This window comes from Cucumis melo, chromosome 5 (assembly GCF_025177605.1).
Source record: "Cucumis melo cultivar AY chromosome 5, USDA_Cmelo_AY_1.0, whole genome shotgun sequence".
Taxonomy (NCBI): domain Eukaryota; kingdom Viridiplantae; phylum Streptophyta; class Magnoliopsida; order Cucurbitales; family Cucurbitaceae; genus Cucumis; species Cucumis melo.
In genome coordinates this window covers 28,636,676-28,663,389 of record NC_066861.1, presented here as the reverse complement: position 1 = coordinate 28,663,389, position 26,714 = coordinate 28,636,676, and the positions used below count along the sequence as shown (strand labels likewise).

General features: G+C 32.1%; 1 long non-coding RNA gene across 1 annotated transcript; it reads left to right on the top strand.

The window, feature by feature from the left end:
* The first annotated feature begins 1,864 nt into the window (after nucleotides 1-1,864).
* On the top strand, nucleotides 1,865-26,232 carry LOC103496671 (uncharacterized). Its single transcript, XR_539189.3, has 5 exons — nucleotides 1,865-2,059; nucleotides 2,714-2,781; nucleotides 2,964-3,095; nucleotides 3,783-3,841; nucleotides 24,743-26,232. It is a non-coding gene; the product is annotated as an uncharacterized LOC103496671 (long non-coding RNA).
* Nucleotides 26,233-26,714: the final 482 nt, after the last annotated feature.

Genomic DNA, 26,714 nt, shown 5'->3' with positions numbered 1-26,714 from the left:
TCCTTTGCATCTACGTTTTTTTATTAGATGATTCTTTTATATATATTTCAATATTCGAGACATGACTTTTAGGTGCATGTAGGCTTACACATTGAATTGGTGCATCCATTCATTTGTGGATGTGATCCGTGAATAAATTAAAACAGACAATTCTTTGAGTTTTAGTGTATGTTGGTATTTCCATGAATATTTGGGGATATGACTTTTTAAGTTTAGACATCCAATATTGACGTTATGATGCACAATAAATATTAATTTGTGTCGAGAACAAACTACTATTTTGTAGATCGGATACACGTAGAATGATTGCAATTCCTATTATTGTATAATGGATTTATCCATAAATAAAAAAAATGACTTTTTAAATTTAGGGGAAATATGTTTGGACAATGGATGTGTTCTTTGTACTTTTCACTTTTCATTATGTATGGGAAACTTTTAAGTAGAATAAGTGTAATTTATGTCAATCCTACATCCATTAATATCAAACTATGTTATAATCTTTTCTTGAAAGAGAATGGTATATATGATTTATAACTTGAAGAAAATAAAATATCAATGCTCCCACTAGTACAAAATTCATATTTATTTATTTATGTGCTCGTACAAACATTTATTTATTTCAATAAGTAACGAGGAATTTACATATTCTCGTGCACCAAGATTACTATTTAAATTCAAATAATTGGTATGCACGCAATCGATCAACATTCAAATCTTAGTTGTCGTATTAAAAATTGATACAAATAAGTTAAATTGTAAATTTAGTTTCTACGATTTATAAGTAGATCAATTAATTTAGTTACTATAATTTTATAGAATCTTCTTAAATAGTCCTATCGAAATATTTTTATAAAGTTTTATAAAATGAGTTGTAATCGGAATGGTGTCTTATATTGAGTTGATAGAATTTTTAACATTGATTATGGGATTGTCATAAGTGAATGAAAAACCACGGTGACAAGAGACTAGGAATGACCTACAAAGTTAATAATGTATGAGTTTCTCAAGTATGCAGTAAAACTAGATTCTTTTTTTTTTTTTACATGAACTGAAATAGGTTGATCAATAAAAATTGTTTTTATTAATGTATATATTCCTTTGTAATTAATAATATATTATCTTATATTATCATCTCGTTTTTGTTGCCTTATTTATCATATAGGTCTTTGTATTTATTCCCCTTATTACTTGATGTAAAAATACAGAATATTTTATTCAATAAAATATATTTACAGTATCTAGTGCAACAAAATATGTTCATTCTATTATAATGTTTAACTGATTCAACTATGATTTTTTTTTTAAATTTATATAAAAAATTATAAAAAATAGAACATTTAACAAAATATTTATGCTCCTAAGAAATTTAAATATTTATAGTTTTCAAATAAATTTAATCCTCAATAATTAGTCTAAAAAAATTCAATAATATTTCTCATGTATCAAATCGGTATAAATTGTAAAGTATATGAACTAAGGCTTAGACTTTAAACTGTTATCATTTTGGAAATACATCGTCTAAATTGTTAAAAATAAAAGGATCGTTAAAAATAAAAGTTTAGAGATTAAATTATTGCTTTATTATTATCATTATTATTTACGTTTATTGTGATTTAACTCAGATGGATAATTTTATAGAATATGTTTGTTGATTTTAGTAAGTCATTTAATTTTGTTTGTATTTTTTTTATGGAAAAATTAAACTAATAAAATGGGAAGAAGACGTGAGAATGAAGTAAATGAATATCGAAATAATCTTAAAAGAAATTAAATAAATTAAAATAAGTAGCCGTTGGTCAACACGGTCAACGTTATTTACTAATCCCCCTTTATTGTTTAACTTCGGCCCCTTTGGTAGAAAACAAACCCTAAGCTCAACAAACCCTAAGCACTCTCTTCACTTTCTTCTAGTTCTCTCCAATCTTCAACGTACGGCCCCTCCCCTCCGATCAGATGACGCCGGCGACCGCCGCTCACCCTCTTCTAGACGACGCCGGCGACTGTATTTCCGATTAGACCAGCCGCGCTCGCCCTCCGTTTTCGTCTCGGTTTAAAGGTTTTTGCTCTTTTGTTTTCGTTCTTTTTTCTGTATCAATGTTTGAGGAATGTTTCAACTGGTTTGACAGAACACACATATGTATATGCTTTTTTATTCGTTACTTCATATTACGATGGAACTGCTGCCACCGACCGTGTTTTTGTTTGGGTCATCTATGGAGTCAGGGTTCAAAATGTTGTTGAGAAATAGCTGCCCTTCTTGATGATGATGACTTATTGCGATTTGGTTCTGATGTTAGTTCCCAATCGTTATGCATTGCTGTTCTGTAGATTTCTGGTTCTCACATTCTTGTGATTATTAACATTTTCCAGTTTATTCTGAAATTTTAGACTTCTGTACTTTACTTGTTTGGGTTCAGAGTTTCCATAATTGAAGAATGCTTTGGTTTGAAAATTTCAGATTCTGGTTTGATTTTTGTACTTGAAGTATACACTCTCAAATTTACTAATAATGATTTTTAATTCCAACTTTTACTCTTTTTGAGTACATTTTTAATATGTAGGCTAGGTCTTTAGCAATTTTTGCCTTAAACTTCTGTTTTTTTAACTGGAGTTACTCTTTGAGGGATCTTTTTTTTTATTCACACGATCCTGTTTATATGTCAGTCATTTATGGGTAGTAATGTTCTACATATTCTTATTGACTCGACAGATCTACCAAACTTGGAAAAGGCAAGAGGAAACTAGGAAAGGTGGCTGTAAATTGCCAACAACTTGAAGGTGAGGTTGGTATAGTAATATCCTAGAACAATTAGATTGCTTTCTTGATTGAGTTCTGTATCAAGTTTGAATGTTGATAAAGTTGTCTAAACTTGACATTTTTAAGCTGGCACTTGTACATTTTTAAGTTCCATTCATCTTTATTATTACTTATGATTACTTATTCAATAATTTTCTTGTAGAAAGTGCTAAGACTTTGCAAGATGTTGAAGAGGTTCCTGAACATAAAGGAGTTTCACTTTAATTCAAAGATTCCTATTGAACTAAAAGGCGCTTGTTTGGACTGGGGGTAGAATACTTTCACCTTCCTTCAGGTAACAACTTCATAATTATTTTAATATTTAGCAATTCAGATAACATGACAAAATATTGATCTTTCTTTTCGTTTTTAACCTTTATTCTTTTGTCATTTTAATAATACCATAATTGGGAACTAGCTCAAGTATTTGTATTGTCTCCCTTGCTAAAAATAGTTGTTTTTTCTAAGTGTCTAGCCTACTTTCCACCTGCATAGCCCCATCCCCAAGCGACTCTAATGCTTATCTGATCTCTTTAACTCCTTTAACTAAACATTATTTTCCCCTTAATTTTATCCTTTTTTATTTCCAAATTTCCTCAGCTACGCCCTTACATATCAGATTATTATTATTATCTTTCCCTCACCTAGAAAGAGAATATGTAGACCTTAGTGGAGGGATCCTAGCATGGTTGTTTCTAATCATTAAAGTTGTCAAATAATTACATGATTTCGAACATCATTGTTTAAGTTATAGCTTTGTTGTGTTCTCAAATTGATGATGTTCACTTTGACATACTTTTCTAGTTATTCTTAATTTGAGCATAATTGAATTGGTTAACACATTATATTTGTTGTGACTTATAAAGTCAAATTCTCTCCCATGTTCAACTTAAAAAAGTTTACCATTAAGAAAATATTATTTTAATTGTGTAAGCATATGTAACAGAAGAGGTTGACCCCATTTTTATCTTTGTGAGTGCAGGGATACAATGGTGTGGAGTACCGATCTGCTGGATGTACCGAGGAATATAGCGTCATTGAGTAAATTCTCAAACCCATGCTTGAATAATCTCAATACTTTCATTATGCATATTAACTTGGAGTACATATGTCTATTTGATAAATGTTTCAACAGCCAAAGCTACATAAATGTTCAAGTTAGCTTTTGTTTTGTTTTTTTATAATGAAAATCCTAGCTTTCATTTGAGATCAAATGAAAGAATACAAAGTAAGCATAAGAAAAAACCAATAAGGGGTTTAGATATGCAACAAAGAGGACCTAAAGGGTAATTAAAACACTTTTATATAACTTTTTTTAAGAGAGGAAAGAGAACTTTTCATTGATAAAATGAAAAGAGATTAATGTTTAAAGTTACTAGAAAATGATAATAATAAGAAAAAAGAAAGATAACAATAGATAAGCGACCACAACCCAATACAAAGCAAAGATCAACCATGAAAGATAAAAGCTCCCAATTCAGACAATAGAGTAGCCAACTAGATTAAGTTTAATATACTGCACGCAGAGATTTGCCTTGGACAATAAAAGAATTTTGCATCGGTGCGTGAATTGGACTTCAAGTGTTCCATTGAAGAAATTTTGTCATTTTTTGGATAAAGGATTATCAATGTGAATTAAGTGCTCAAATATTACATTAAATGATATGTCATAGACATGGACAAGGGAAGATAACATTGGATTAAAGCGTGAATTTGGACTACAAGTTCTTTATTAAAGAAATCTTCTCATTCTTTGGGTAAATGATTAGCCAAAGTGTTGAGATAGTCCACTAAGTGATTTGTCCTGGACATGAATATGAGAAGATAACAATAGACCACACTACTAAACTAGGAAAATGACACATGTTGGACTATCAAGTAGGATAATGTATGTAATGAGAAAGGAAGATAAGTTGAGATACATGAATTTTGGATTGAGGGGTGAGATTGGACTACAAGTTTTTGATTAAAGAAGTCCTATTCTTATGAAAAAAAGATTAGCCAATTAATATAAGGCACGAAGTGATCTGCTTTGGTCATGAATTTGGGAAAAGAAGATGGTTTATGGAAATAAAATTTAAGAAAGGGTCATAGAGACCTATTAAATGGAAGAAACATCTATTAAAAACGAGAATTTTGGATTAAAGTGTGTGACATTGGGCTTTAAGTTTTCGATTGAAAAACTCTTTTCATTCTTTAAATAAAGGATTACTAGGGTAGAGTAAGTGTGATTAAACGATAGGTTATGGATTTGGATATGGAAATCTAACACTAGACTACATAAGTTAAATAGAAAAAAGGCACATGGAGGACTATTGGGTTGAATACACATAATAAGTAGAAAAGACTATCTTAACATGCAGATTTATGCCTATGTATGTTGTGAGGAAGGAAGATGAATTAGGATACAAGAATTTTGGATTAAAGACTAATATTAGCGAATTGGATTAAGTGTTTATATAAGAGATGAAATGATTTGTTGCGGACATGGATATGTGATAAAAAAAGTTTGGTTATATATATGAAATTATTAAAAGATGCATGGAGTACTATTGATTTCACAAAAAAAAAAAAAAGAAGTTTTTACTTTAGGGGTATTACTAGCCAATTGGACCGTTCACTAAGAGTAAGATTAGCTAATTAGATTAAGTTTTTACTTAAGGATTAGGTGAGATCTTGTGGACATGTTTATAAGAAAAAAAGTTTGGCTATGTAATATAATTGGAAAAAGACACATGGATGGCTATAAATGACATAGCAATAAAAGTAAGGATATGTGAATTTTAGATGAAAGTGTAGCATTGAGCTTTGTGTTTTGGATTAAAGAACTCTTCACATTGTTTGGAAGAAGAATGATCAAATTGGATTGGTGTTGAGATAGTGCACTAAGAGTGAGATTAGCCAATTGGATTAAGTTTTTACTTAAATGGATTAAATGAGATCCTATGAACATGGCTATAGGAAAAAAGTTTGGCTATGCAAATATAATTGGAAAAAGAGATATGGATGACCGTAGACAACACAAAAAGATAAGTTAGGATATGAGAGTTTTGGATTTAAGCATGGTATTGAACGTCAAGTTTACATTTGAGTAACTCTTGCCATTGTTTGTAGAAATGATTATCAAATTGGATTTAATGTTGATATAGTGCACTAAAAGTGATATTAACCAATGAATTAAATTTTTATTTAACGAATGGGGTTATTTATCGTGGACATGGATGTAGGAAGAAAATTTTGGTTATACAAATGACATTGGAAAAATACACATTAAGGACTATAGGCAACAAAAAAGAAAAATTAGAATATGATAGTTTTAGATTGAAATGTGGTATTGGAGTTCAAGTTTAGGATTAAATAATTTTTGTCATTGTTTGGAGAAAAGATTATTAAATTTGATTAAGTGTTAGATAGTGCACCAATAGTGAGATAAACCTACTAGATAAAGGTTTTATTTGAGGAATGGGTTGTTTTTCCATGGAGATGGTTGGAAAAATATTTGGCTATACAAATGGAATTGGAAAAAGACTCATGGAAGACTATAGGTGGCACAAAAAGAAAAGTTAGAATATGAGTTTTGAATCGAATTGTGGGATTGGACTTCAAGTTTTGGATTAAAAACTCTTGCTCTTTGGAGAAAGGATTATTAAATTGGATAATTCTTAAGATAAGTCACTATGAGTCAGTTTAGCCATTTAAATTATGTTTTTCGTTAAGGGATGAGGTGATTTGCTTTGGATTAGTGTTGAGATAGTGCACTAAGATAAAATTTGCCTATTGAATTAAGTTTTTATTTGAAGGATGAGGTAATTTGCTATGGACATGAATATAGGAAAAACATTGGTTCAACTAAAATTCGAAACAAACACGTAGACAACCATTGATGACACAGAAGGAAAAGTTAGGATATGAGAGTTTTGGATTGAAGTGTAGCATTTTACTTTAAGTTTAAGAATAAGGAGCTGGTTGCCATATTTTGGAGAAATGATTATCAAATTAGATAAGTGTTGAGGTAGTAGGAAAGGAAGAAAAGAGAAAATGGAAAGGGGAAAATATCAAAGTAAGAAAGTGAGAAAAGAAAATACCAAAATAAAAGACAAGAAATAACAAGAAAAAAGAAGTAAAAAACAAGAAAAGTGAGACGACGGTGATTGTTATTGATTTGGTTTTTAGCAGAGGATGGTACCAAAAAGTCTGTATTACCTATCATTACCCTAGAGCCGGACTAGGGTAATGATGGGTAATAAATACTTTTTAGTACAATCATCTACTAAAAACCAAATCCATAATCATCACCGCCTTCTCACTTTTTTTGTTTTTTCTTGTCTTTTAGTTCGTTGTTTTCTTTTCCACTCTCTTACTTTGACAAGTCAATTGGATTAAGTTTTTATTTAAGAGATGACGAGATTTGTCGAAGACAAGCATGTAGTAAAAAAAGTTTGGCTAGACAAATGATATTGGAGAAAATCTAATGAAGGACTATAAACGGCACCAAAAGAAAAGTAAGGATGTTCGAGGTTTGGATTAAAGAACTCTTGTCATAATTTGGAGAAAGGATTATTCAATTTGATTAAGTGTTGAGATAGTGCACTAAGAGTGAGATTTGTCTACTAGATTAAGTTTTTATTTGAGGGATGAGGTGAATTGCCGTGGACATGGGGATAGAAAAATGAGTTTGATTATACAAATGAAATTGAAAACAGACAACGGAAGACTATAGATGATGCAAAATGAAAAGTTAGTATATGAGAGTTCTAGATTGTAGTTTTACATTGGACTTCAAGTTAGCATTGAATAAGTTCTTGCTATTGTTTGGAAAAAGGATTAGCAAATCGGATTAAGTATTGAGATAATGCAATAAAAGTTAGATTATCCAATTGGATTAAGTTTTTATGTAAGGGATATGGAGTTTCGTTGTCGAAATTGATATGACAAAAATAGTTTAGCTATACAAATGAAATTAAAAAAACACACATCGAAGACAATATGTGGCCCAAAAAGAAAAGTATGAATTGAGGTGTGGTATTGGATTTTAAGTCTTGGATTGAAGTACTTGAAGTATTGTTTGGATAAAAGATCATCAAATTGGATCAAGTGTTAAGATTGTGCACCAAAAGTTAAATTAGCCTACTGGATTAAATTTTAATTTATTTAATGAGATTATTAGCTTTGGACATGGTTATGGAAAAAAACATTGGACTATACAAATGAAATTGGAAAAAGACACATGAGTAACTACAGACGACACAAAGAGGAAACTTTGGTTACAGAGAGATTTTGATTGATACGTGGCATGGGACTGCAAATTTCAGATTTAAGAATTCTTGCCATTGTTTGGAAAAATGATTATCAAATTAGATTAGTGTTGAGATAGTGTTCTAAATGTGTAATTAGCCAATTAGATCAAGATTTTATTTTAAGGATGGGGTGATTTGTTGTGGAGATGGATATAGGACTTCAAGTTTTGGATTAAGGAAGAACTCTTGCCATTGTTCGGAGAAATGATTACCAAACTCGATCAACTAATGACTAAGAGTGAGACTAGCCAATTGGATTAAGTTTTGGAATTGAAAAAAGACACATGGAAGACGATAGACGGCACACAAAGAAAAGTTAATATCGGTGTTTTGGATTGAAATGTTGCAATATCATTCAAGTTTTGATTTAAGTAACTCTTGTCATTGTTTAGTGAAAGAATTATCAAATTGGATTAGTGTTGAGATAGTGCACTAAAGATAATTGGATTAAGTTTTTGTGTATGAGATTAGGTGATTTCCCATCGACATGATTATTGGAAAAAAGTTGGCTATGCAACTATAATTTGTAAAAAGAGACTCATGTGACTATAAATGACACATAAAGAAAAGTAAGGATATTTGAGTTTTTATTTAAGTGTGACATTGAACATCAAGTGTTGGATTAAGAACTCTTGCTGTTTGAAGAAATGATTATTAAATTGGATAAGTGTTAAGATAATGCACTATGAGTCAGTAGGCTATGTGTTTTTTGAATTAAAGTGTGACATTTGACTGCAAGTTTTGGATTAAAGAACTTTCATCATTTTTTATCGATAGAATTATAAAATTGGATTAGGTGTTGAGAGAGTGCACTAGGAGTGAGATTAGTCTACTGTTTTAAGTTTTTATTTGAGGGATTAGGTTTTTTGCTATGGACATTCACATGGATATAGGAAAACACGTTTGGTTTTACATATGACATCGGAAAAAGACACGTGGAAGATTATAAACAACACAAAAAGAGAAGTTAGCATACGAGAGTTTTGAATTGAAATGTGACATTTTACTTCAAGTTTTGGATTAAAGAACTTTTGTCATCCTTTAATGGAAGAATTACTAAATTGGATTAGTGTTGAGATAATGCACTATAAGAGTGAGATTAGCTATAATTGGATTAAGTTTTTATTTATGAGATTTCCTATGGAAATGGTTATAGGAAAAAAAAGGTAAGTGATACAAATGTAATTGATAAAAAGATACATGAACGTAAACGACACAAGAAGAAACATAAATATATTCAAGTTTTGGATTAGAGAACTCTTGCTAATGTTAGGAGGAAGGGTTATTCAATTTGTTTAGCTGTTGAGATAGTGCATTAAGAGTGAAATTAGCCAATTGGATTAAGTTTTTATTAAAGGGTCGAAGTCATTTAAGAGTGAAATTAGCCAATTGCTAATGTTTTGAACGTGGATATAGGAAAACTAGTTTGACTATACAAAAAAATATTGGGAAAACAAACAAGGACTACCGACGACACAAAAGGATAAGTTAGGATATGTAAGTTTTGGATTTGAGTGTGACATTGGACTTCAAATTTAGAATTAAACATCTCTTACAATTGTTTGGAGAAAGGTCTATTAAAGTTGATTAGTGTTTAAGTGATTATTAAAATTTGTTAGTGTTGATATAATGCACTAAGTGTCAGATTAGCCAATTAGATTATGTTTTTATTTAAGGGCAATGGTGATTTGCTATGGACATTAATGTAGGAAAAGATATTTGGTGTTATACAAATGACATTGGAAAACAACACTTGAAGGACTATAGATGACACTACAAGAAAAAATATGTGACATTGAACTTCAAGTTTAAAGTTAAGTATCTCTTGTTATTGTTTGGAGAAAAGATTATCAAATTGGATTAGTGATGTAATAGGGTATTGAGAGTGAGAGTAGCCAATTGGATTAAGTTTTTTTTAAGGGATAAGGTGTTTTGCTTGGGCATGAATATGTGGAAAAAAGTTTTGCTACACAAATGACATTGGAAAAGGACACATGGAGGACTTATGGACGAAACAAAAAGAAAGTTAAGATATGAGAGCTTTGGATTGAAGTGTGGCATTAGACTCTTAAGTTAGGATTGAATGACTTTTGCAATTGTTCTTTTTTTTTTTTTTACGTGTGGAGTGTGGCATTAACATTAAACTTAAAGCTCTTATTGAAGTGTGACATTGGCATTAGACTCTTAGTTTAGGATTAAAACATTTTTTTTAATTATAATATATGAGATTTAAAACTAAAAGTATAAGAGTATTATACTGAGAGCAAAGGAACTAGGGGAATACAAACTAAAGTGAAACCTTAGGCAACAAGAAGAAAGCCTAAACAAACGAAGTCAAATAGAAACGTGACAAATAGAATAAAGACCTTTCAAGGCGAAACAATTGTAGAAAGCTAAAAACATAGCAGAAACTTAACAACTCTCTTAAAAGGAGTCCATTTGAATATATTGACTTGCACACTCAAATCTTCAATATGAGAGGAGAACGGGAAGTGCTAAAGAGAATCAACTGGCTGCCTCAAAATTGTTCTTGTCAGTGGCATTCAGAACCTAAAAGAACACGGATACATTTTCCAAAACAAACAAAAATTGATTCCAAAAGAACTCTCAAGAAAAAACTCCCATTTGGCAAGGCATAAAAAACGGAGGCCAAAACACAAAAGTCATATCAAGCAAGCTACCATAAGCAGCAAGGCCGAAATTTATCCATCCATGCAAGAAAATTTTGGATTAAAGCATTCTTGCCATTGTTAGGAGAAATGACCTTCAAATTGGATTTAGTTTTTGTTCAAGGGATACGTGATTTTCCATGGACATGGATATAGGAAAAAAAGTTTTGGCTATGTAAATGAAATTAAAAAAGCACACGGAGGGACTATAGATGACCCCAAACGACTATGTGCTTTTTAGATTGAAGTAACATTTCACTACAAGTTTTGTATTTAAGAACTTTTGCCATTGTTTGTCGAAAGAATTATAAAATTGGATTAAGTATTGAAATAGTGCATTAGGAGTGAGATTAGTCTATGATTAAGTTTTTATTTGTGGAATTAGGTGCTTTGCCATAGAAGTTGGCATAGGAAAAGATGACTATACTAATGAAATTGGAAAAAGACATGTGAAATACTATAGATAGCAGGAAAAGAAAAGTTTGCAGTGACAGTTTTGGATTGACGCTTGATATTTTACTTCAAGTTTTAGATTAATGAACTCTTCTAATCCTTTAACGAAAGGGTTATCAAATCGAATTAGTGTTGAGATAGTGCACTATAAGAGGGATTAATGAACTCTTCCAATACTTTAACAAAAGGGTTATCAAATTGATTAGCTATAATTAGATTAAGTTTTTATTTAAGAATTTCCCATGAACATGGATATGAGAATAAAAAGGTAGGTTATACAAATGGAATTTGTAAAGACTCATTGTGGACTATAAACGGCACAAGAAGAAAAGTAAATATATTCGAGTTTTGCATTGAAGTGTGGCATTGGGTTCCAAGTTTCGGATTAAAGAACTCTTGCTCTTGTTTGGAGGAAGGATTATTCAATTTGTTAGTGTTGATATATTGCACTAAAAGTGAGATTAGCCAATTGGATTAAAGTTTTTATTTAAAGAACGAGGTGATTTGTTGCGGAGTGGATATTGGAAAAAAATTTGGATATACAAGTGAAATTGAGAAAAGTCACAAGGTCTAAAGGCAATGCAAAAGGATAAGTTAGGATATGCGAGTTTTGGCTTGTAGCGTGGCACTAGACTTTAAGTTTAAAATTAAATATCTCCTACAATTGTTTGGAGAAAGGATTATCAAAGTTCATTAGTCTAAGTGTTGGATTAGCCAATTGGATTATGTTTTTATTCAAAAGCGATGGTGATTTGTCATGGACACATGGAGGACTCTGAGTTAATATGAGAGTTTTGGATTGAAGTGTGACATTGAACTCTTAGTTTAAGATTGAACGACTCTTGCCATTGTTTTTTTAAACGAATACAAGCTTCTTTTTTAATGATAATATATGAGACTTAAAGCTCAAAGTACAAAAGTATTGTACTAAAAGCAAATGAACTAGGGGAATACAAACCAAAGTGGAAGCTTAGGCAACAATAAGAAGAAAACCTAAACAAACCAAGTCAAACTGAATAAAGCCTTTTCAAGATGAAACAACTTAATTCAGTGTCAATATAGTGCACTAAGAGTGAAATCAGTCAATTGAAGTACTTTTGGCAATAACGTTGCGAAAAGACAAATGGAGGACTAGAGATGACGCAAAAGGAAATGTTAGAATATGAGAGTTTTGGATTAAAGTGTGACATTTTACTTCAAGTTTAGGAGTAAGGAGTTGGTTGCCATCTTTTGGAGGAAGGATTATCAAATTAGATAAGTGTTGAGGTAATAGGAAATGAAGAAAAGAGAAAGTGGAAGGGGAAAATATCAAAGTAAGAAAGTGAAAAAAGAAAATACCAAAATAGAAGACAAGAAAATAACAAGAAAAAAGAAGAAAAAAACAAGAAAAGTGAGATGACGGTGATGGTTATTGATTTAGTTTTTAGCAGAAGATGGTATCAAAAAGTATTTATTACCCATCATTACCCTAGAGCCGGACTAGGGTAATGATGGGTAATAAATACTTTTTGGTACCTTCATCTACGAAAACCAAATCAATAATCATTACCGCCTTCTCATTTTCCTTGTCTTTTAGTTGGTTATTTTCTTTTCCACTCTCTTACTTCGACTAGCCAATTAGATTAAGTTTTTATTTAAGAGAATACGTGATTTATCGGGAACAAGCATGTAGTAAAAAAGTTTGGCTAGACAAATGATATTGGAGAAAATCTAATGGAGGACTATAAACGGCACATAAAGAAAAGTGAGGATATGCGAGGTTTAGATTAAAGAACTCTTGTCATTGTTTGGAGAATAGATTGAGTGTTGAGATAGTGCACTAAGAGTGAGATTTTTCTACTAGATTAAGTTTTTATTTGAGAGATGAGGTGAATTGTCATGGACGTGGGTATAGGAAAAAACGTTTGGCTATATAAATAAAATTGGAAGCAGACACATGGACGACCATAGATGACACAAAATGAAAAGTTAGTATATGAAAGTTCTGGATTGGACTTCAAGTTAGCATAACATAAGTTCTTGCTATTGTTTGGAGAAAAGATTATCAAATCGGATTAAGTATTTGGATGATGCACTAAATGTGAGATTATCTATTTTGATTAAGCTTTTTATTTAAAGGATGTGGTGTTTCGTCGTTGAAATGGATATAGGAAAAAAAGTTTTAGCTATAGAAATGAAATTTGAAAAAGTCGCATTGAGGACAACAGACAGCCTGAAAAGAAAAATATGGATTGAGTTGTGTCATTGAACTTCAAGTCTTTGATTAAAAAACATTTGCAATTGATTGGATGTAGGACTATCAAATTGGATTATGTAATCGCGTTGAGAAACCAGTTCAGATGGGGGCATCTGAGATAACTAGAGAACACTGAGCTTCCACGTGGAAAATCATTTATCATCCAATCAAACCCAAAGATTCAAATGGAGAATTTTATAGTTTCCTACTATCATTATATATCTAGATAGATCGGAGAAGACTATAGAGAAAAAATGGGAGGTGAGGTCGGAGAATTGAAGAGGAAAGGAAGAGACATTGAAGAAATCCTCGGGAAGGAGTGGAAGTTCAAAAGAGAAAGTGACGGAAGGAGGGAGGAGAAAGGAGACAACATACTTACTGCTTAGGTCTATTGATTACATAACCAATTTTCTCAATGCAGGTTAAGTCTTGTCATTGTTTGGAGAAGGGATTATTAAATTTATTCAAGTGTTGAGAAAGTGCACTAAGAGTGAGAATAACCTATTGGATCAAGTTATTTTTAGAGATGAGGTGATTTGCCGTGGACATGGATATAAGAAAAAACGTTTGCCTATACAAATGACATTGAAAAAAGACACATAGAGGACTATACATAGCACGAAAAGAAAAGTTAGGGCATGAGAGTTTTGGATTTGAGTGACATTTGGACTTCAAGTTTAAAATCAAATAACTCTTATCATTATTTGAAGAAATGATTATTAAATTTAAGAAAGCGTTGAGATAATGCACTAAGATTGACATTAGCTTACTAGATTAAGTTTTTATTCGAGGCATGAGGTTATTCTTTGCTATGGACACGGATATAAGAAAAAAGTTTGGCTATAGAAATGACATTGGAAAAAGAAACATGGAGAGCTATAGATGACGCAAAAAGAAGTTAGGATATGAGAGTTATGCATTGTGAAGTGTGATATTGGACTTCAAGTTTTGGATTAAAGAAGTCTTGCATTGTTTAACGAAATGATTATCAAATTGGATTAGCGTTGAATGATGGACTATAAGAGTGAGATTAGCTAATTCGTTTGACATTTTTTATTGGGGATTAGGTGATTTCCCATGTACATGGTTGTAGGAACAAAAAAGGTTGGCCATATAATTGTAATTGGTAAGAAGACACATAGAGGATTGTAAATGAAAGAAAAAGGAAATTAAGGATATCTGAGTTTTGAATTGAAGTGTGGCATTGAACTTCAAATTTTGGAATTACGAACTCTCGCCAATGTTTAGATAAAGGATTATCACATGGATTAAGTGTTAATATAGTGCAGTAAGGTTAAGATTAGTCAGTTGGATTAAGTTTTTATTGATGGATGAACTTATTTGCCGTGGACAAAGATATAGAAAAAAAAGTTCGGCTAAACAAGTAACATTGGAAAAAGACACATGGAGGACTATAACAAAAAGAAAAGTTAGGATATGAGAGTTTTGAATTGAATTGTAGCTCAAGTTTTTGATTAAAGAACTCTAGCCGATTGTTTGGAAAAAGAATTATCAAATTGGATTAATGTTGAGATAATGCACGAAGTGTAGGAATAGTCAATTTGATTAAGTTTTTCTTAAGTGTTGTGTTGATTTGTCATAAACATGGATATATAGGAAAAAAAGTCCTACTATGTAGATAAATTTAGTAAAAGAAACATGTAGGACTATAGACGGCAGGAAAAGGAAAACTAAGAAATGAGAGTTTTGGATTGAAGTGCGTCATTTTACTTCAAGGTTTGAATTCATGAACTCTTTCCATTGTTTATCTGGATTCAGTTTTTATTTAACGAATTTGGTGATTTTCCATGGTCTGGAGAAAAAGGTCGGCTATACTAATGTAATTTGTCAAAAAGAACATGGATGACTATAAACGTCTCAAAGAGAGAAGTAAGAGATATTTGAGTTTTGGATTGAAGTGTGGCATTAACCTTTAACATTCGGAATGAAGTGCCAATGTATGGAGAAAAGGTTATCATAATGGATTAAGTGTTAAGATAGTGTATTAAAAGTTTGGGTATATATGGAAAAAAACACATGGGTGACTATAGGTGGCTCAAAAAACAAGAAGATAATGTATAAGAGTTTTTTTTATTGAAGTGTGGCATGCATATTTGGGATTAAAGAACTGTCTCCATTATTTGGAGAAAGGATTATCAAATTTATTTAGTGTTGAGATAGTGCACTAAATGTCAGATAAGCTAATTGGATTACCTTTTTATTTAAAGGTCATAGTTATTTACTGTGGACACTAATATAGGAAATAATATTTGGTTATATAAATGACATTGAAAAGACACACGAAGGACCATAGACAACACAAAAAGAAATGTCAGAATATGAGTTTTGGATTGAAGTGTGACATTGAACTTCAAGTTTAAAATTAAGTATTCCTTGCAATTGTTTGGAGAAAAGATTATCAAATTGGATTTGTGATATGAGTGCACCAAAAGTGAGTAGCCAATTGGATTAAGGGATGAAGTTGTTTGCCTGGGGCATGGATATACGAAGAAAAGTTTTGCTTCACAAATGACATAGGAAAAGGACACATGGAAGACTCACAGACGAAAAAAAATGAAGATATGAGAGTTTTGGATTGAAGTGTGGCATTAGACTCTTAGTTTTGAATTATATGACTCGTGCCCTTGTTTTTTCTTTCGAAATGTATTGCATTGACATTGGACTTTTAATTTAGGATTAACCTATATTTTAATGATAATATATGAGACTTAAAGCTCAAAATACAAGAGTATTGTACTAAGAGCAAAGAAACTAGGTGAATACAAACTAAAGTGAAAACTTAGGCAACAAGAAGAAGAAAACCTAAACAATCGAAGTCAAAGAGAAACGTAACAAATAGTATAAACCATTTTCAAGACGAAACAATTGTAGAGTGGTTAAAACATAGCAAAAACTTGACGACTTTCTCAAGTGTCATCGGCATTGGACTTAAAGCTCTTAGTGAAGTGCAGCATTGGCATTGAGCTCTTAGTTTAGGATTAAAGCATTTTTTTTTTCTAATTGATAATATATGAGACTTAAAACTCAAAATATAAGAGTATTGTACTAAGAGCAAAGGAACTAGAGAAATACAAACTAAAGTGAAAACTTAGTCAACAAGAAAAAGAAAGTCTAAACAAACGAAGTCAAATAGAAATGTAACAAACATAATAAAGCCTTTTCAAGGCGAAACAACTGTAGAAAGCTAAAACATAGCGGAAACTTAACAAACTCTCTTAAGAGGAGCCCATTTGAATAATAACTTGCTCACTTAAATCTTCAATATGGAAGGAGAACAAGAAGTGTCAAGGAGAAGCAGTTGGCTATCTCAAAACTTTTCTTGTCAGTGCCATCTAGATCCCAAAGGAACTCGGATAAATTTTCCAAAACAAACAAAAATTGATTCCAAAAGAACTCCCTAGAAAAAAACTCCCCTTTGGCAACCCATAAAAATGGACACCAAGTTACCATAAACAACAAGGCTTAAATTTATCCATCCACGAAAGAGAAATTTGGATTAAGGAACTCTTGTCATTGTTTGGAGAAATGACTATCAAATTGGTTGAAGTTTTTATTTAGGGATAAATGATTTTCCATGGACATAGATATAGGAAGAAAAGTTTGACTATACAAATGAAATTAAAAAAGACACATGGAGGGACTATTGACAACTCAAAAAGAAAAGTTAGGTTATGTTTTTTTGGATAGAAGTGATATTTCACTACAAGTTTTGGATTAAAGACCTTTTGTCATTGTTCGTCGAAAGAATTATTAGATTATATTGGGTGTTGAGATAGTGCATTAGGAGTGAGATTAACCTATTGAATTACATTTTTATTTGTGGGATTAGGTGCTTTTCCATAGACATGGACATAGGAAAAAACGTTTGACTATACAAATGAAATTGGAAAGACATGTGGAGGACTATGGATAACACAAAAAGAAAAGTTAGCATATGAGAGTTTTGGATTGAAGCGTAATATTTTATTTCAAATTTTGGATTTAAATAACTCTTGTCATCCTTTTACGAAAGGATTATCAAATTAGTGCACTACAAGAATGAGATTAGTTATAATTTGATTAAGTTTTTATTTAAGGAATTTCCCATCGACATGGATATGGGAAGAAAAGGTCGGCGATACAAATGTAATTGGTAAAAAGACATATGGAGGACTACAAACGACACAAGAAGAAAGGTAATTAAATATATTTGACTTTTGCATTGAAGTGTGGCATTGGGCTCCATGTTTTGGATTTGAGAACTCTGACAATGTTTAGAGGAAGGATTATTCAATTTGTTTAAATTGTTGAGATAATAGTGTACTAAGAGTGAGATTAGCCAATTGGATTAAAATTTTTATTTAAGGGACGAGGTGATTTGTTGTGGACGTGGATGTAGGAAAAAAAGTTTGGCTATACAAGTGAAATTGAGAAAAGACATAAGGACTACAGGCGACACAAAAGGATAAGTTATAATAAGTGAGTTTTGGATTGTAGTGTGGCATTAGACTTCAAGTTTAAAATAAAACATCTCTTGCAATTGTTTGGAGAAAGGATTATCAAAGTTAATTAGTGCACTAAGTGTTAGATGAGCCACTTGGATTATGTTTTCATTTAAGGGTGATGGTGATTGTTTGGAGACATGGAGGACTCATAGACGACAGAAAAGGAAAGTTAAGATATGAAAGTTTTGGATTGAAGTGTGCATTGAATTAAGCCATATCAAGCAATCTACCATAAACAACATGGCTTAAATTTGTTTTGGAGAAAGGACTATCAAATTGGATTAAGTGTTGAAATGGTTCGCTAAGACTGAGATTAGCCATTTGGGTTAAGTTTTTACTAAGGGATTAGATGAGATCCCATGGATATGGTTATAGGAAAAAAAGTTTGGCTATGCTAATATAATTGGAAAGACACAAGGAGGACCGTAGACAACATGAAAAAAAAATTTGGATATGCGAGTTCTGGTTCACGTATGGTATTGAAAGTTAAGTTTATATTTAAGTAACTTTTCTCATTGTTTGTAGAAATGATTATCAAATTGGATTCAGTTTTGATATAGTGCACTAAGAGTGAAAAAAGTCAATTGAATTAAATTTTTATTTATCGATTGAGGTTATTTACCATGGACATGGAAATAGTAAGTAAAATTTGGCTATACAAATGACATTAGAAAAATACACATCAAGTACTTTAGACAACACAAAAAAAAAGGATGTGAGAGTTTTGGATTGAAACATGACATTAGAGTACAAGTTCAAGATTAAATAATTTTTGTCATTGTTTGGAGAAAGGATTATTAAATTTGATTAAGATTTGAGATAGTGCCCTGGGTGTGAGATAAGCCTATTGGATAAAGTTTTTATTTGAGGAATGTGGTGTTTTGCCATGGAGATGGTTATAGGAAAAACTATTTAGCTATACAAATAAAATTGGAAAAAGACACATGGTGGATTATTGATGGCATAAAAAGAAAATTTCAGTATAATTGAAGTTTTGATTTAAGTAACTATTTCCATTGTTTAGTGAAAGGATTATCAAATTGGATTAGTGCTGAGATAGTGCATTATAAATGTAACATAAGATAATTGGATTAAGTGTATGGGATTAGGTCATTTCCCATGGACATGATTATTGGAAAAAAAAAGTTGGCCATGCAACTGTAAGTGGTAAAAAGACACATAGAGAACTATAAACGACATATATTGAAAAGTAAGGATATATAAGTTTTTGATTGAAGTCTTGTCATTTGGAGAAAGGATTATTTGTTAAACTGGAAAAATCATAGGATAGTTCACTATGAGTCTGTTTAAAGCCATTTGGATTAATTTTTTTTTAAGGGATGAGATGATTTGCTTTAGACATGGATATAGGAAAAAAGTTTGGCAATAACATTGCGAAAAGACACATGGAGGACTATAGATGACACAAAAAGGAAAGTTAGGATATGAGTGTTTTGGAATAAAATGTGACATTGGACTTAAAGTTTAGGATTGCATGACTCTTGTCATTGTTTGGAGAAACAATTATTCAAATTGATTAATTGTTGAGATATTGCACCAAGATGAAATATGTCTATTGGATTAAGTTTTTAGTTGAGGGGGAGGTGATTTCTTATTGACATGAATATAGGAAAATACATTGGTGAGGACCGTAGAAACGCAAAAGGAAAAGTTAGAATGTGGGAGCTTTAGATTGAAGTGTGGCATTTTACTAAAAGTTTAGGAATAAGGAGCTAGTTGCCATCCTTTGGAGAAAGGATTATTGACTTGGATAAGTGTTGAGATAGTAGGAAAGGAAGAAAAGAGAAAGTAGAAATGGGAAAATATCAAAGTAAGTAAGTGGGAAAAGAAAATACAAAAATAAAAGACAAGAAAATAACAATAAAAAAGAAATAAAAAGCAAGAAAAGTGAGACGGTGGTGATGGTTATTGATTTGGTTTTTAGCAGAGGATGATACTAAAAAGTATGTATTACCCATCATTACCCTAGAGCCGGACTAGGGTATTGATGGGTAATAAATACCTTTTGGTAACATCCTTTTCTAAAAACCAAATCAATAATCATCACCGCCTTTTCACTTTTCTTGTTTTTTCTTGCTATTTTCTTGTCTTTTATTTGGGTATTCAATTAAGAGAGTAAGATTAGCCAATTGGATTGAGTTTTTATTTAAGGGATATCATGATTTCTCGCGGACAAGTACATAGTAAAAAATGTTTGGTTATACAAAAGAAAAGTAAGGATATATGGGTTTTGGATTGAAATGTGGCATTGGAATTCATGTTTTGGATTAAAGAATACTTGCCATTGTTTGGAAAAAGGATTATTCAATTTGATTAAGTGTTGAGATAGTGCACTAAGAGTGAAATTTGTCTGCTAGATTAAGTTTTTATTATGTAAGGGATGAGGTGAATTGTCGTGAATATGGGTATAGGAAAAAACATTTGACTATATAAATGAAATTGGAAACAGACACATGGAGGACTATAGATGACACAAATTGAAAAGTTAATATATGCGAGTTTTGGATTGAAGTTTGGCATTGGACTTCAAGTTTAGCATAAAATAAGTTCTTGCCATTGTTTGGAGAAAGAATTATCAAATCGGATTAAGTATTGAGATACTTCTGAACTAAAAGTGAGATTATCCTATTGAATTAAGTTTTTATTTAAAGGATGTGGTGTTTCTCGTCAAAATGGATATAGGAAGAAAAGTTTGGCTAAATGAAATTGGAGAAAGTCGCATCGAGGACAATAGACGGCCTGAAAAGAAAGTATGGATTGAGGTGTGTCCTTGGACTTCAAGTCTTGTTTTAAAGAACACTTGCAATTGATTGGATATAGGATTATCAAATTGAATTTTGTAATCGCGTCGAGAAACCATTTCAAATGGGGGCATCTAAGACAATTAGAGAACACTGAGCTTCCACATCTTTCACGTGAAATCGTTTATTATCCAATCGAACACAAAATTTTAAATGAAGAATTTTATAGTTTGCTACTATCATTAAATATAGATAGATCAGAGGGGACTATAGAGGAAAAATGGGAGGTAAGGCTGGAGAATTAAAGAGGAAAGGAAGAGACGCTCGAGAAATCACCGAAAAGGAGTGGAAGTTCAAAAGAGAAGGTGACGGAAGGAGGGAGGAGAGAGGAGACAACATACTTACTGCTTAGGTTTATTGATTACATAACTAACTTTCTCATTCCAGGTTAACTCTTGTCATTGTTTGGAGAAAGCATTATTCAATTTGATCGAGTGTTGAGAAAGTGCACTAAGAGTGAGATTAGCCTATTGGATCAAGTTTTTTTTACAGATGAGATGATTTGTCGTGGACATGGATGTAAGAAAAAACGTTTAGTTATACAAATGACATTGGATAAAGACACGTGGAGGATTAGACACAGCACAAAAAGAAAAGTTAGGATATGAGAATTGTGGATTCAAGTGTGACATTTGGACTTCAAGTTTAGAATTAAATAACTCTTGTCATTATTTGGAGAATGATTATTAAATTTAAGAAAGCGTTGAGATAATGCATCAAGATTGACATTAGCCTACTAGATAAAGTTTTTATTCGAGGCATGAGGTTATTTTTTGCCATGGACATGGATATAGGTAAAAAAGTTTGGCTATAGAAATGACATTGGAAAAAGATACATGGAGAGCTATAGACTACACAAAAAAGAAAGTTAGGATATAAGAGGTATGCATCAAAGTGTGATATTGGAATTCAAGTTTTTGATTTAAGAAGTCTTACATTGTTTAACGAAAGGATTATCAAATTGGATTAGCATTGAGATGGTGGACTATAAGAGTGAGATTAGCTAATTTGTTTAACATTTTTTTATAGGGGCTAGGTGATTTCCCATGGACATGGTTATTGGAAAAGAAGGTTGGCTATACTAATATAAGTGGTAAAAAGACACATGGAGAACTATAAACAGCATGAATAGAGATGTAAAGGTATTCGAGTTTTGGATTGAATGGTGGCATTGGACTTCAACTTTTGGATGAAGAGCCCATGTTTGGAGAAAGGATTATCACAATGGATTAAGTGTTAAGATAACGCCTTAAGAGTTAAATTAGCCAATAAGATTAAGTTTTTATTTAAGGGATGGAGTGATTTGTCGTGGACATGGATATAGGAAAAAACATTTAGCTATACAAGTAACATTACATAAAGACACATGGAAGATTATAGACGACATAAAAAGAAAAGATAGGACTTAGAGAGTTTTGGATTAAGTTTTTGTGAGATCTCCTATCCTTTTGGGCGCTCCATTGTGCCAGAGGTGAGTTATTGACTAATTTTTGATGCACTTCTATAGTCTGTTTAGATTGACCTTGATGTGTTCAGTACCAATCATATAACAAATCTTATGGAACCTGTTTATGAATGAGAGCTTATGGCAATCGTGCTGGCCATTCATAAGTGGTGGTCTATCTATTGGAAAACAAAGCGGCCGATGCCTTATCTAGATTACCATGGTATTTGAATTTGGTCTTCTGAGTGTTATGGGCAAGCTCAATCCTTTGGTTTTCATTGTTCAAGTGGTTGAGAATGAATTTCTTAACAGTATTACGTTATCTTTGATCAATGGCTAACAAGCCTCAATGGGATATTGATCATTTGGTTCTTTAGGACTCACCTACTATTCCTTTATAATTGGTTGACGTCCAGTAGGGGAACATCATGGCGCGTTAAAAACATATCAGAGGCTAGCAAGGGAGGTATTTGAAAGGACGTATCCATACATATGTTGTTGAATGCTCGGTTTGTCAGCAGGCCAACTATTTGTGACTTCGGCCGAACTCCTTCAAGTGTTACCATTCCAAACTGTGTATGGGAGGATATTAGTATGGACTTTATATAGGGCCTCCCCAAATCCGAAGGTTATGATGTCATATTGGTGGTTGTGGATTGTCTTTGCAAGTATACACATCTTATTCCTCTAAAGCATCCATTTAGTGCAAAAGTTGTGGTGGTTGTTTTTATACATGAGATTATTTGTTTGCATGGATGCCCTCGAAGTATAATATCGGATCGTGGCTTCATTTTCACAAGCCTGTTTTGGGCAGAGTTGTTGCATTTGTTGGGTACTCAACTGAGACGAAGTACCACTTGCCATCCCCAAATCGAAGTTGTTAATCACAGGGTGGAAGCGTATCTGGTGATGTTTTGCTATGAACATGCCCGAACAGTAGGCTAAATGGCTAGCATAGGCTTAATTGAGCTATAATACAACTGTCCTATTGTCCATATAGCCACTTTGATGACCCCCTTCGAGGCCCTCTACGATCGGCCACCCCCCTCTATATTAAATTATATAAAGGGATCGAGTCCAGTGAATGAAGTGGACCATTTGATGAAGGAAAGAGATGAAATTTTGGGAGTATTGAAGGCCAATTTGTTGAAAGCACAACACGAATGGTCAAATATGCCAATGCCAATGACATGAGGTGCAATTTGAGGTACACGATTGGCTTTATGTGAAGTTGCACCTATACTGGCAGTCCTCTCTAAGCTGTTTTAAGCACCCTAAATTGGCCCCTAGATTCATTTGGTCCATTTATGATTATGGCCTAAATTGATCTGGTTGCATATTGCTTGGCCTTTCCCAAGGAGTCACTCTTCCCAATTCCAAAAGATTTGGGTGCTAATTTATCTATGCAATTGTCCCATGTAGAAGTGTTGGGGGTTCGCAAAACAGGAGAAAAGGAGAATAACTAAGTCTTGATCCATTGGGGCGATGGAAACAGGCCACTCTTTTTCAAGAACAATTTCCTGAATTTCACTTTTTGGAACAAGTTGGCTCTTTAGGAGTAGGTAATGATAGACACCCCATATTAAAGGTGTATTTACATAGGGACAAAAGTGGGAAGAAGAAAGAATGATTGAGAGTTGGTAACTTTCCAATTGTGTGGGCCCTTAGAAGTGTGTTGGTTAGAGTGGGGGCCAAGTATTCTGTTAATTCTCTTTAGTATTTGTCTATTTTGGTGTAGAATTGAGAAATGTGGAGAGATAGGGGAGCTCTCAAATCCTTCGCCAACTGTTGATGAATAAAATTGAGGTTGAGGCCTAACAACTTCCTCACTGTTTAAACTAAACGGAGAATCAAAATCTGAATTGCACTTCTTAGAAAGATGGAACGGAGTTTGACTAGGAGAGCCTCTAAAAAATTTAACCTTTGGGTTGGTTAAAGTAAAAATGGAGTAATTGAAGAGGGTAGCTAGAACTCTGAGGGCCTGATCTTTTTGGGTACTCTATTGTGCCTGAGGTGAGTTATTGACTAACTTTTTATGCACTTCTATATTCTGTTTAGACGAACCTTGATGTCTTCATTACTGATAATATCACAAGTTTAGTAGTTTCTTGTTCTCCTATGTGTGTAGGGAGGATTACATGAGCAGAAGTTGGTAGACAAACTTTTGAATGTTTGGAGAAATGGCATCAATGCTGTGATTTCTTTCTTTTTTAATTTTAGAGATCATTTTGCTTAAAACCTAGAATCTTTACTGAAAATCAGAGAAAGGAGAGGAGAAATTTGAGGAAAAGAAGAATATTTTCTTATATTGCTTTTTGTCTTGAAGGATCTTTAAAAATGGGCAAGCAACAAATAGCTATGCTACTAGCAAACCACCACACATGTGACCTACGGTCATTGATTTGACGTATAACAGCAAGAATGACAATCAGATTTAAACATTAAGCTCAATAAGGCAGGGTAGAAACTTTAGCACTCATACTGTGCTGGCTTAACATCACTTTATATTTATGCAGGAGCTTTCTCTTTGTTAGGGCCGTAAAACTAAGGTTGGCTTGAGGAAACATAATTTGCTCCATCCAAAAAGAACACAAAGGTTGGTGGAAAAGGCTCTTGAAAACAGAAGAAAAACCTGCTCCACACTGATGCTCGTGAGAATGGGTCAGACGGTAAGTTCCTATTTATTTCACTGATGCTCTCGAACACCTTAGGAAATGTAGATTGAATATACAAAAAGGGGAGAACCTCAATTCTAAATGAAGTTACATTAAAACTTTCCAATTACATATTCTCCATTTCTTCCTTGAAAGGATGGGCCAATAATTGATAGGAAGACATCCATATTGAGCTTCTCCTTGTTGAATTCAACAATCTGAATTTTCCAACCTTACACTTAAAAATGGAAAATATCCTGCCTTGAAAATATTTTAAATGCCCTTGAAATAATTTTATAATTTTAGTTTATGATGGAAGTATCAATAGGTAAATAGGGCAAATATTGTTAGGAATAGTAGCAATGACAATGTGGCGTATTTGTAATCACTTACATGTTGGTTTGTGTTGAAATTTATGAAAAGATGAAGTTGGGTTTGGCTAGGCAGAATTTTGAAGATTTGTCCGTTGGAGAGAGATAGCTCTCTTTAAATGCTATACTAATATACTTTTTCAGTTTTTCTTTTTTATTATCATACAATTCCCGTATTTAATTCTCTTATCCCCAGCCCTAAGATTTGGATCCTTAGCTTATGTTTACTTAAAAATGAAACTGTCATCCATGCTATTCCATTACCGTTTGACTATGTTCTTTGTCAAGTTTAACCAAGGGTTTGTGGCTTCAAAGTTCTTTGAAGTAGAACTTTGATCTTCCATTGTGTAATTCTAACCACGTGTTCTAGCAATATAACTGATTTTTCAGCCGCTTTAACCAAGGGTTTGTGGCTTCAAAGTATGTTGCTTCCATTTACTTCCCATTTGCCCAGTCAGCCAAGCATTTAAGTTGGTTTGATTGCTTTCTTGATTGAGTTTTGTATCAAGTCTGATTGGTGCTTCACTGTTCATCAATTTCTTATACATTTTTCTGGTCTCTCATTAGCCTGATTTTTGCAGCTTCGTTGTTCATCAATTTCTCATACAATTGTCTGCTCTCTCATTAGCTGAATTTGCAGCATCATTGTTCATCATTTTCTTCTTTGGTTTTGTCATATATTCTTGAACCTTCCCTTACATTTAACTTTGAAATGGATGGTGTCTTTATTTTCTGCTATTGGGTTTGCCCGCAGCATTTGATACCAATATTGGTTAGATGTTAGCAGCAGAGTGTGTGTATATATATATATAATAAAGTGATGGTATTAGAGTTGTATCACTTCAAACTTCAGAATAATGTTTATAACAAATTTGTCTGTTTACTAATTGTAATTCTTTTCAAATAACATGAGATGATGAAAAATATCCTGTATTATTAAAGGTTTGGTAGTATCTATTTAATTTACATCGTCTTATAATATCATTTTAATTTCTACATATATGAACATGGGTATTTTGTATTAAGATGTCTAAAACAAAAGCTTTAACAACTATAACATTTTATATCATGTTTATTTCATATAACTATTAGTTTGTATATCGTACTTTTTTTGTAATACCCATTTATATCCTTATATTATGGAATTGTTGAGTTATATATTGAATGCAATAATCATGTATATCCATTAATAACATAGTATGAAATTTTAAATACTCGAAGACTTCAAAATAACATTCAAAATAATGGTTATTTAAACAATAACGACCACATTTGTTTTTGTAAATGTTATTTTAAAATCTCATAACCTCTACGCCATTTTACATTTATCAATTTTTTTTCTTATTTGTTATTTACTATTTTTTTAAAAAATACATGCTATTATAATTTAAACTAAAATAATTTAGGTTTTTAAAAAAATTATTATAATTTGATTATGATAACTTCTAATCTCAAACGTCCCT